At 35.3% G+C, this 12,164-nt stretch overlaps 2 long non-coding RNA genes across 4 annotated transcripts; one reads left to right on the top strand and one right to left on the bottom strand.

Annotated features, from left to right (window-relative positions):
- Positions 1-693: 693 nt before the first annotated feature.
- LOC144424645 (uncharacterized) lies at positions 694-2,631 on the top strand. The gene is made up of 3 exons (XR_013476866.1): positions 694-1,224; positions 1,306-1,375; positions 1,470-2,631. It is a non-coding gene; the product is annotated as an uncharacterized LOC144424645 (long non-coding RNA).
- Positions 2,632-2,992: 361 nt separating this feature from the next.
- On the bottom strand, positions 2,993-7,707 carry LOC120331247 (uncharacterized). Of its 3 annotated transcripts, none has more exons than XR_013476780.1 (7): positions 7,528-7,707; positions 7,102-7,315; positions 6,866-6,970; positions 6,587-6,678; positions 5,991-6,059; positions 4,316-4,389; positions 2,993-3,548 (listed from the first exon to the last, which is right to left on the bottom strand). It is a non-coding gene; the product is annotated as an uncharacterized LOC120331247 (long non-coding RNA). The 3 variants fall into 3 exon arrangements; XR_013476779.1 differs by having other exon boundaries at positions 7,161-7,315; XR_013476781.1 differs by having other exon boundaries at positions 6,870-6,970; positions 7,161-7,315.
- Positions 7,708-12,164: the final 4,457 nt, after the last annotated feature.

Genomic DNA, 12,164 nt, shown 5'->3' with positions numbered 1-12,164 from the left:
TAAAGGACATATAGGGTGTACATAAAGTCCTGGACTTTTTTAAAATTGCAGAGGGAATTCATCAATGCCATTTATAGATTTTGCCCTCACAGATGTATAAAATACTTGAACAATTACTGATTAACAAACAACAAACCTGGTTAAGATATATTAGGAACTGACTTTATAACAAAATTGTAATGGACACCCTGTATTGTTTCAATAGTTATGAGAAAAGCAAAAAATATTGTTGCGTTAAAGTGTCAGGTTTGTATCATGTGTACCTACTCAATTACAAACATGAAATGAAGTTCTGTAGAGTGTAGGCCATGTCAACAGACGTCGCATAAGATCAATTCCGATTATAATTACCCGAAGGACTGGAGGCGCGTAAACGTCACTAATGCCCTATTATGACTCCTAGAACATGTTTAGTCGAGACTGGCTTGTAACGAAACACAAATAGCCTAACAACAAATAAATAGTTGTCTTGATAAAGTTTCCATGGAATGTGGTTTAATCAGACAATCTTCTCAGTCACATCCCAAATAAATCTACGTTCTTTATCATTGGTCACTGATTAGAGTGATATTGAGATTACAGTATCTTTGTTTCTTTATTGAAAATGACAACTCCCTCCTCTTATGTTTCTCTTTGATACTTTTTCTTTTTTGACCTTAAAAAAATATTTGACGCGCGTGCCACATTTCGGTTCAGGGCGTGGTAGTGTGAGATCGTTTCTGCGCTGGTCCGAGCCAGGTTTATTTACAGTTTTAAGGCAAGGAAGGTCTAGATATAATTAAGTCAACTAATTATTCTCATTCTTCATGCTTGTATAAGCTAGAACTTGAATTGTATAAATAACAATCTATTTCGATACAATTGGGTAGCGCATTTTTCAGTTATATTCAGAATTTTAAGTGGTATATGATGAACATAGATTTCAGCATTTAGTTCTTGTTTCTTTTCTTATATACCTTTCGAGTGTATTTATTTACTTGTTTTGCAACGTTTTTCTTTATGAATCAAGTCTTGTTTTCTGATCATATTTTTTGTGAGTTGTAATCCGCGTCAACGTGCTGTTTATAATTTTCTTACTTTGCACAAGAACTTTGTATCATCGCTAAAGAGTAAGCCATAACTATTATTTTCAAATTACAGGCTTAAAAGTGAAGAAAAATCTACCGATATATGATATTGGCTTGATTGATGATGGAGTGACAACTGATTGATGTACGTGGAAAGGTAACTGATCCCAAGTAGTTTATCAGTTTTATCATAACTTGATTATAAAGTAAAGACTTATAATTTTCAATCTAATTACAGGGCTTTGCAAAGAAGGAAGATATTGTTACTGCTGGTGGTCGAGTGACGATTGGTCAATGTAAATGGAAAGGTAGGTAGTTGGTCTAAAAATGTTACAAAATCTGAAGTTTTTATCACAACTTGATTATAGAGCAAAGGTTTTATAATTTTTAACTTAATTACAGGGCTTTGCGAAGAAGGAAGATATTGTTACTGCTAGATCATGGGTGTCCGCATGCGGCCCCAGAGAACTTCCAATGCGGACCTCGAGCGCTTAACAATAATTGTAATATTTTGTAAGTTTTTTTTTCATCTAAATGTAATACACTTTCCAAACCTTTTAAAGTGAAATTGATTATTCACAGAAAAAAGAAGGACAATTCACAGAAAGTAGTTCTGGAAAATTAAATTTTTTGTTTGGTTTCAATTTGACCCAATTATGGATACACTTCAAGCTAGCAAAAAAATAGTTGAAAAAAAAAAACACTTCAGGAACTAAATGAAACGCAAAGTACACGAAGAAAGTGGCATTTTCGAAAAAAGGGGGTTGCAATATTTCTGTATTGCTTAAAAATTCTAAAGCACATTGTTTAATTCGGCACATTTCTATCAGCACAATGAAAGAATACAATATTGAGCTCAGCAGTCAATATGACAAATTTGAAGATCAACTTCGAATAGAATATTTTTATGTGTTTGTATATTATTATAATTATACAACTACTTAGTTACTAATACGTGGTGCCAATGGTAGGCAATGTGGCGGAAAATGTAGGGTCCGAAAAGTCGGTCATTACTTTTGTTTACTGATCTATACATGAAATGATGAATGTAGTATTTTCGCATTACTGAAATTAATCAAACATTCTCAACGAGCCAGTATAACCGATTTTCATGTGACCTCGTTAATTAGAGTTGGTACTGTAAAATCATTTCAGCCTGATATCAGTAAGCTGGTGGCACAAAAGAGATGCCAAACGTCAGGACATATGTAATAAAAAAAACATTGAGTTTATTCGTTAGTATTTTAGGGGTATATATTTAGATTAAGTCATTTTTATTATGTATTATTCTTTTTTCTTATCAAATCTTTGTTCAAAGATGTTTTGGATATTTGTAAAAAACTTTTGAGTTTTGTAAAAAATAAATTTGCAATAATAGTGAAATACCAAGAAATTAATATGTAAATGCCATTTGAAATTTCAGAAAAACAAAACCTTATTCGGCTATTTAATTGCATCACAATATATGTCACAAACTACACATATCTAAAAATATACTATTAAGTATACATTATCAAAATATATCAAAAGCTGTTCGCGGCCCTTTGCACAATTCCCAAAATGCAATGCGGGAATGTGTATAAATTTCAGCGATTATACTCGATTTATCTATGGCCTACGATCGACCAGAGATAAAAAAAACATCCCGCCGTTTCGGCCTGGATCCGGCGCTAGGGAGCACCATAAAATCGCGGCTAGCGAGTGTGACGTCATAACCTTGTGACGTCCTAGTGTAAAATCAGCAGAAACCAGTCAAAATGAGGTTTTGAGACACTTCTTACCTATGCTCCAACTCCCATTTTTATTAGTCTTTAACAAAACCCAGTCCCCGACAACCAATAAGCATGGAGAATGGATATTGCTTCAATAATTTTATTATTATTCAAGCAAGAGAATGAACAAAGGTCTACATCTAGTCTTCGGAAAAAAAAAGTATGAGAAGAGGTGGATAAAGTTGAGATATTAATGGGAATGCAAGGACGGATTGTTTAAAAGCGAACAACATTGAGATATCAAGCTTTGCTGCCATGATCAGACACGAAATGAAGAATTGTGAATTTCTGGGCGATACCTGGGCTCAGTGGCAGACATATGTAGCACGAGGGCCACTGCCCCTGCCACTGGCGCCATTAGGATAAGGGCGCACAATGGGCAAAACCTCATTTTGATAAAAACTACTGAAATAACGTAAAGAGTATTCCAAAGCAAAAACCCGTAGTTAAAAACACCCAAAAGGGTGCATTTTAAACATTTCCATAGGCGCCATTTCACGCAGATACGTCACTAGGGCGCCATTTCCCGCAGATACGCTACTACTGGATAGCTTTGATATCCGGCAAACTCGGGTAGAAAGATGGTTATATAAAAAATTAAAAATACACTTGTTTATAAAATCAAGATGGTACGATAATTCATTCCAATGTTCTTCAACGTACGTGTCCGGTTGTTGACTGTCCTTTGATCTTTTCAACCAGAACGCAGCTGAAATATTAAAACAGATTCAACATAGCACAGGGCGATTATGTATTACATTTCACACCACCGATGAAAAACAGATCCTAAAAACATCGACATGCACAATTCAACTCAAAAATTCATAAGATTCGAAAGCAAGCTTTCAACTTGATACATCACGATAGCGATGCTCAAATATAGGGACACGAAAACCAAAACGAAGTAGTACGAGTATGCAATCTGTCACAGTAGACTACGCCACAGGGTGCGCAATTTTTAATTTTGAATGTTTTAGTTAATATAGAAAGTCGATTTTTTTCATCACAGAAACAAGAAAGATTCCCAATAATAACAATAATATAATAACAAAACGATCTGACGTCCACTTCATGTTCAACGATTTCAGACTCCAGACCGGCAACTTGAGTAAATTCTTCTGCAAGTTTGTGTACCTATTGCCGCAAATAGCAACAGTAACTATAGGTAATTCCGTGGTGTATTGAGGAAAAGGCAGCAATGAACGAGGCAAAGAAATGCGTTTTCGCAACTGGAATATTAGCTCACCAATATTACCAAAACTCTAAACGGAATACCTTTCGAACCGGTAATGAACTATTAGATTTTAAGACTTCGCCCAACAATGTCAAATGCGTCCTAAATAACACTTTCAAGTACACAAGACTGCTAATTAAATGAAACGACATCCCGACTTCACTCCCTACTTCACAGCTATAAAAGACTAAAACAATATTATCAAATATTCTAGCTGGAACAATGCACAATTATAAAAATACCTAATTTGAACGGACAGATTATTTGTGAGATCCGTTATAGCCTCAATCCACTTGTTCCGCAATCCGGACAGAATCTGCATGATAAAATAAAGTTAGATATCGGTCTCCAATACAGGAATAGTTGCTGATCGTAAAGAGCAGTGGCGATCGTGCACACGGGGATATTTACATTTCTTTATTTTGGATATTCACTTTCCTTTTACGTATATGAACATGTATTTTTGAATAAAGCATACTTTTGTTTAACTATCCGTTATTTGTAGCTTGTTAGCAAGTTATTTTTGAGGTGGGGCGCGAAATTTGAGAAATTCTAAAAAGGGGCGCGGCTTAAAATGTTTGAGAACCACTGCTATAGAGTTTCGTTTGAAGAATATTATATGCTTGGGTAATGACAATGAGTAACTACTGATTCGCAATTCAATTTCTCTAATCCATCTTGTGGATAAGTTATGAAATAAAAACTGGGGTTCTCAGTCTATAGGATAAAATTAGCCCCTGGCGGTGAACAGGGGTAAGTTAGCAATCAAGCATTTTAAGGTCAAAAATTTGATTCAACTCACCAAGAAAAACAAAACGAGTAGCGAGGGGAAGCAGCGCTGGCAAAGAACTTATTTTGACAATCGTATATATTTGAGTTTTATACGCGCTATCATCAAGTATTTATTTGGGGGTACTGGTAAAATCTGTCACCGCGGGCATTTTCGAGCTTTAGGATTTGTGTAATAAGAGTTATTATGCTCTCACTACGGAGGTAGACCATGTTTGTTAGTTACAAACTAGCTAAAAGCTTTAATGTAAACATTGCATATTTCTACATTTAATACATTCTTCACCTTTTCACCAAGTTCTTGTAGCAATTTACAAAATTGGGAACAAACAGGACTGAAATAGAAAATAAAGTTTGACAACCCTTGAAATAAAGCATATATATATATATATATATTCAAATCTACACAATAATATGGACCACTAACCGAATTTCGTCACGAGACTCACAAACGATAATACTCAAAATGAAGAACGCATTTGACTAAGAACGTGCTGGTAACTGATTGGCACTATAAATATTTTTCATTATTTTATTGTTTTAGAGAAGGAAACTTCTTTATGTGGATAGTACTTACCGGTACTTTAAAATTTACTTATTTAGCGTTATTGTACGTGGTATTGAAGTACACAACTACCTAAACCTTGAACGCTAAAGAGCGAGTTGTGCGCAACTATCTGATAAATCTGAAGAAAACTGAAACCAGAGTTGTTTACGCATAACAAAGAGAAATAGGTAAAGGGAGGAAGTATTTGATGATTGTGGACCTCAAGCTGAAGCACGCGCGCGTCTCCAGCAGGGTTTCAACATGATAACGAGTAAGTCATGGGAATCTTTAAATACTCTGGTATATGTTTGAATCATGTGGGGTTAAATTATGTGGAAGAGGATTGTTGGACTCCTGGTTTCCCTTTAGGACTCCTGGAGGTGATTTACGTACAACTGTTCCGTCATTACTTCGCCATTGAGTTCATGCATCCAAGACTAATAATAACTAACTAATCCCGATAGACGATATGGACTGGTCACCGGACGAGAAGCCGTGGTGTCCACGTAATCAAGCCGTCTTACCCATTTCCTCTCCGCTGATAAATATGGAAAGACAAATATATATGGAAAGACACTTACTTCAACAAACTCTCGATTCGTGAGATTCGCTTTCACCTTATTCGCTTATACTCGTAATCAGGACATAACCTGTATGATAACATACAAGTTAAGAAACTATCGAATCCGAAATATTCCAGCCCAATTAAAAACGCCTTTATGATTCTAGCAAAAGCGAAATGACCTTCGCCAATGTTATTTTGCATTCATTTTAATTTCACTTAACACATAGATGCCTATGCCGGTACAGATAGAGAATGTTTCGGCTTGAAATAAATGATAGCAATTAATTTCAGTGGGAATTCAATTAAATTTATGAAACACGGCCACTTGCAAAGAATAAGAGTAATTTTAGAGCAGTGTTCCAATCTTTATCTTTAAAACTCCCCTTCGCCTATTTTGGAACTTTTTCATTATTTTTTGACTTGATGGATCATGCGCACTCACACTTTTGTACAATTTAAGTGTGTTATAATTATCCATTATAGTAATATTAATAATAAATAAATACAGAATATTAGTAGCTGTATTTCAGCAAACAGTGAGCAAAATTCTCCTCGTTTCGGAACGTTGAAGGAAATAAATTTAAAAGAGTCTATGATAAAAAGTTAACCTACCTTGCTTATGCTTGAGACACGCCGGAAAGCCGTATCTTGCTCCACATGTTTTTCACTTACATTGGATACTTTCAAGCACTGATTGCCAATTTCTGAACCAAAATAAAACCCATAAACAGTTTTCAGTTTCCACTGAATACAAAGGACTAATTGCACCCTACGATTTCGGTAACACAAACATCGCATTCTGATTATGCCCGTTAAGTATTAGTAAAAAAAATTTAAGTTTGTTTTAAAAATAAATCATTTTTCGAATTGCAAAAAAATATAATTACTTACATACTTTCTTTTATTTGAGACGTATCGGAAAGTCACTCCTTTTGCTTCCCAAATGAAAACGTTTCCTTTTTCGTTTGAAGAAATTCAATCACCGATTTCAAATTTCTGAAATGTAAACAAAAAGAAGATACTAACAAGGAAATGAACATGAACGAAACACCAATAATATATTAACATAACGATATAATATATACAGTTCGTGTCCAATAATATTGAAACCTATAACAAGTAATTACCCCGTCTCTATCAGTCATCACATGGGCTATATTTAATGACTGTGTTGATAAAAACTCACTCGTAGCTACCATGTCCAGCTATGCCGAAGATTTGTCTCCTATCCACTTTTGTCTGCACGTGCTTTTGTCTGCACGTGCAAAGAAAATTGCAAGGGTAGTCCAGTAGTTGAAAACTTCGCAATTTTAATTGCCATACAATACAAAAAAATAGGACCTGCCATACATACAAAGGGTGAATTACTTATTGCGTATGACAGATTTTTATCTTACTTATTGCCTTCATTAACAAAAACACTCGCAATGGTTGACAGAAATCTTACAAGGGTATTGGTTTTACAAAATACGAAGGTTACAAATAATGAAACGACTTTAACCCGGACTGCAGATGCGCAGTCATCAATATCAATCTAATACTTCATACTTAACTGGATAAATATTCATTCAACCGCATTTCCTCCAGCAGATCCCGATGCCAACAATTCCAGAATTCGTGATCCAATTCCACCCCAGATCAATAATTTTAGGCCTAATATTAGTCTAACTGCATTAGTAAACATATAACTGTAAAAAAACATATAAATTGCCTGCAAAGAAACGAGAAAGCTGTAAATGAAGCCAAATCATTTATTAATTGCCGTTAGGATAAATGAATTTGTCGAACAGCCGAAACGACGAATAATTGGGAAGACTATTCAAAATGTAAATCTGAATGCACTCACAACAAATATACGTTTCTCAGCGCAAGAGCCCAGTAGTATAAAACCTCCATATATGTAATCAGATTCATGTTAAGGGTAATATAGGAAGACTGATAACTGCAGACCAGATAAAAGAAGAAAATTTGACCTTATGCCTTCACTCTTTAGACCTACGTATTTGGCTATGACAACCAAAAAGATTGTTGTAAACTTGATAACGAACAGTCAAATCAATCAACTTAAACAGTCAAATAGCTAGGCCGACGGTTAACGAAAATGCCACTAACCTACCCTATAGCTAGTCCGCTTTAGGCCGACGGTGACGCGATATCGAACGGTCAGTTGGGCGACTACCGGTACTTCACGTTCCATAGATCGCTATGACGATCATTTTAGACGTATTTTCGGTTCCTTTTCCACGGAACACTTCGGAGGCGGAGCACAGTTTGGGAAACACTGTCTTAGAGAACAAACAATTGCGTTAGCACACTTGTTAAACAAACAATATAAGGTCAAAGCAGGAACGTTGTAGACATTCCCCACTACTGGTATCAGTTATATTTATATTCTAAATATAAATTGATTTTAGAAATTGTTTTTTTTATAAAGTTTTATTAACTATGAAATATCCCAAGATGTTCTTAAAACAATGAGATCATCGACATTCCCACGAAATCTATGCTATTCCAATCTATCTTGCTATATATTTACAATACATTTGACCGTAATTACTGCGCCGATGATATAAACCGGAAATAATATTAATATTGCTCAACCAAAATTTCTCCTATCAAAAACGAAACGAACTAGTTTCGGATTGGTATAAATGAACCTTTCCGAAAAAGTAATAAATAAAGATAGATAATTTATCCACAAAACGGAAAAATTCCAAAAGCCTTTAAATAACCCAACTCAACCCAAAATAGCACAGACAGAAAGGAGAAAAAGGGAGGAAAGGTAGGAAATATAGGGGGCAACCCGCATATATGCCATTTAAGGATTCCCAATAGAACACGTATACTTTCGGATTAATATATTATATTGCTTTATATCGGAGTCCAGATTCTAGAAGTCTAATATAAAGTCGTAAGTAGTCGACGTGACTATCGGATAAGTACGTAGATAGAAGAACATTCATAGCAGCAACACAACTTTCTACGTTACAGATTCAACAATTGTAGCTTAAACCTAGGTTTAATGCCTGTGAAAGATATGGAAAAAGAAAACGCTACTTGGGCCCACGTAAATTCTTGACATGACAAAAAAAATTTTGGATATAATAAACAACAAAAGAAGTGACCGTTGAAACAATTTTGAAAAAATTAAGCAAATAATATCACCTCTACTATATCATCCCAACACAACCGCATCTCTGTTGAGTTTTTAATTCATCAATGATGTAGATCTTATTTATGAAATGGTCCAAACATCATTGCACAGGCATATCTTCCCAGGGGTCTTTGATTCAACACAAGAATACTCTCAATTCAATTTAGTGCTATATCATGGCCCAAATGTAATCCATAATTTAATGAATATTTGTTTAACCGTAGTTTTTGTTCCGCTCAGGCAGTTTCCGATGTCAACATTGGCAGCTTGTTTACGTTCACGGTGAAAGTCTGAAATATGTAACATGGCTAAGATGAACTATATAGGTTGAATAAAAGCTAACACAAGCTAAAAGCAAGAATAGGGCAATTCGTATATAGGGAATATACCCAAAGCGTAAATTTGAATATGGTTTCAGGTTTCGTACTTGTTCTAACTTGAACATTTCATTGTTCTCGATCGCCTCCATTTGTTTGCGCCGTCGTCTTCGATTCAATAATTACACACTAGGAATCATTCAGTATTACGCTATGGGCTAACTAACTGAAAGAATGAAATTATCTCTAATAACCATTGCCGATTTAGATTATCTCACCAATTTCAGATCTTGTAATCTCAATTCCACTTTGTAGACATTTGAATCAATAATTGTAGGCCAAAGCTTAGTTTAACTGCATTAGTATAGCTATGAAAAATGGCTGAAGATACAAGCGTTGGATTATGAAAAAAATAACGACACAAGTATGCACATAAACCATTAAACCTAAAAATTCCCAAACATGAAATCAGTGCTCCCTGGCGGCGTCGAATTTGAAAAGACCGCCTGAACGCAGATAAATTTTGACGTGGCAAGAAAAAAGTGTGATTATAATAAAGAAACAAAGAGGGTGGAGGAGACCGCAAAATGAAGATGCTTTTTTATTCGTTATTAGGGGTGACCGTACATTTGAACCCACGTGCCTTTGAACCCATGTGTATATCCACGGGTTCAGTCTATATGCGGGTGCTAAAACCCATGGGTTAGGGTTGGTGTGGGTTCCACTATCCGAAAAACAAAAAATATTCCATAGGTGCAATAGCATACAGGTGCAATTGCCATGGGTTCAAATGTACGTGGGTTCAAATGTAATAGAACCGTTATTAGGAATCACATGCCTAAGTGACGTAAGAAAATAGCGAAACAACAAAAAAATGATGGAACATGCTGTTTGTCGCATTAACCTTTTACCACTACAGCCATATAATAATCTAAATAAATTTTATTCTAGACAATATTTAATATGCTACATTATTGAGAAAAAAAGTAATTGGCAGAAAGATATTCTACCGACGTCATGGTGTGAACAACAGGAAAAATCACGCTGATCAAACATAAAGCGATTATAACAAAATCAGATGATTTATTTTTTTTCATATGATCAGTGTTCCCTCTAAGAAAATTTCACACTGCGCAAATGTTGTTTTTATTGAGCAAGACTATTTTAGGCTGAGCAGAATCCTAAAATATTTGCAAACTTTGTGAAATGGTATAATTTTATCATATAATATCGTACTGCGTAAATAAACATTACTTCGTGTACAATATCAGCATTTTGTTGTTGAAAAATCATTGCTTTCATCAACAATAAGGATATGAAATTATAGCCGTAATTTTTGCTTCGCTATGAATGTGGCAATTCAGTATATTTTCACATACGCGTGGTATACACGTGGTATAACACTATCTATGAGAGGCTTTATTTCACTTGAGTTTTCAAAACTTCACTCTCTTCAGCAATTGGCAATGTGGTGAAAAGGTTCAAACTACTCCCCAGTCCTCATTGATTCAAAATTTCGCTTCTGAGTTAATGCACCTAGTGCGTCAATGTGCTTTTTATGATCCAAAATCCAAATGACATTTTAGATTAGGGTTGTCCAACCTTTATGGCCGAAGGGCCACAGGTAGTTTACGAATGACTACGTGGGTCACTTAACATGGTGGGTATATTATAGTTTTCACTACGCCGACTACAGGTTAATGAAAAAACAAACAAAACCCTCACACTAAAATTATAAGAACAATGAAAATACGAAGATACAGTAAAGTCAAAAGTTTTTACCACACATAGATATTTCAATGGCACTGCTTTTATCCAACAAGTTTGTCAATATTCGGTGCGATGGACAATGTAGCAATGCGAAGAGAATTTTTCAAATGACTGTCAAAAATTAGTAATCTCACGGGGGATTTGACATGGTTCATTCGTGAAAAAACTTTCTCGTACATGAAATTGCTGTCAGTTATTGAAGCCAGGAAAACTGCTTCGTCTAGCTTCACAGAAAACAAGCTGAAAAACAGATTGAAATACATGGCAGACGATAAAAATAATTTCAAGTATCTCTCTCCTGCAATAACGCCCAGCACAAAGAGACATAAAAAGCTTTCGATAGCTGGGTGGTGCTTCTCGCGCGTTTGTACGACGAGGAATACTATTTTATTAGAGGTTTCAATAGTGGCTCAGATTTGTGAAAGACATCGGGCTTCGAATAATACCGCGCGGGCCACTCGGAAATCTTCGGCGGGCCACGGGTTGGATGAACCTGTTTTAGATAGTCAACTTCCCATTCCTACCAATGATTTGCCTTTTCTAAATCGCTACCAGGTGCCACATCCTGACAAACTCTACATATTATCACATTCCTTGACGCGGAATAGTGATGAATTTCGGAAAGTTTGGCAGTTTGTTTTTTAACCTATGCATACCGGTATCACGATTTCAAATTAGTGTCTTCCAGTCCACTGTTGTATTTAACCATTCTATTAAAATCAATATTCTTATTTTTGTCCTTGCTTTCTTGAATAGACATTTTACTTGCACGTAAGATCAAAACGACAGTATATTGAATTTGGTTAAATAATAAACCACCTATCCCAGTGACCTGCTAAATATGAAAACGCCTGAAACTTTTTTTCGTAATTTCTGGTAAACATACGGTAATTAATATATAACACTTCCATTCAAATTCCAACCAGTCTAGCCTAACTATGCCGCTACA

The sequence above is a fragment of the Styela clava genome, chromosome 6, assembly GCF_964204865.1.
Source record: "Styela clava chromosome 6, kaStyClav1.hap1.2, whole genome shotgun sequence".
Taxonomy (NCBI): domain Eukaryota; kingdom Metazoa; phylum Chordata; class Ascidiacea; order Stolidobranchia; family Styelidae; genus Styela; species Styela clava.
The sequence above is the reverse complement of the archived record's forward strand: the minus strand, read 5'-3'. Positions and strand labels throughout refer to the sequence as shown.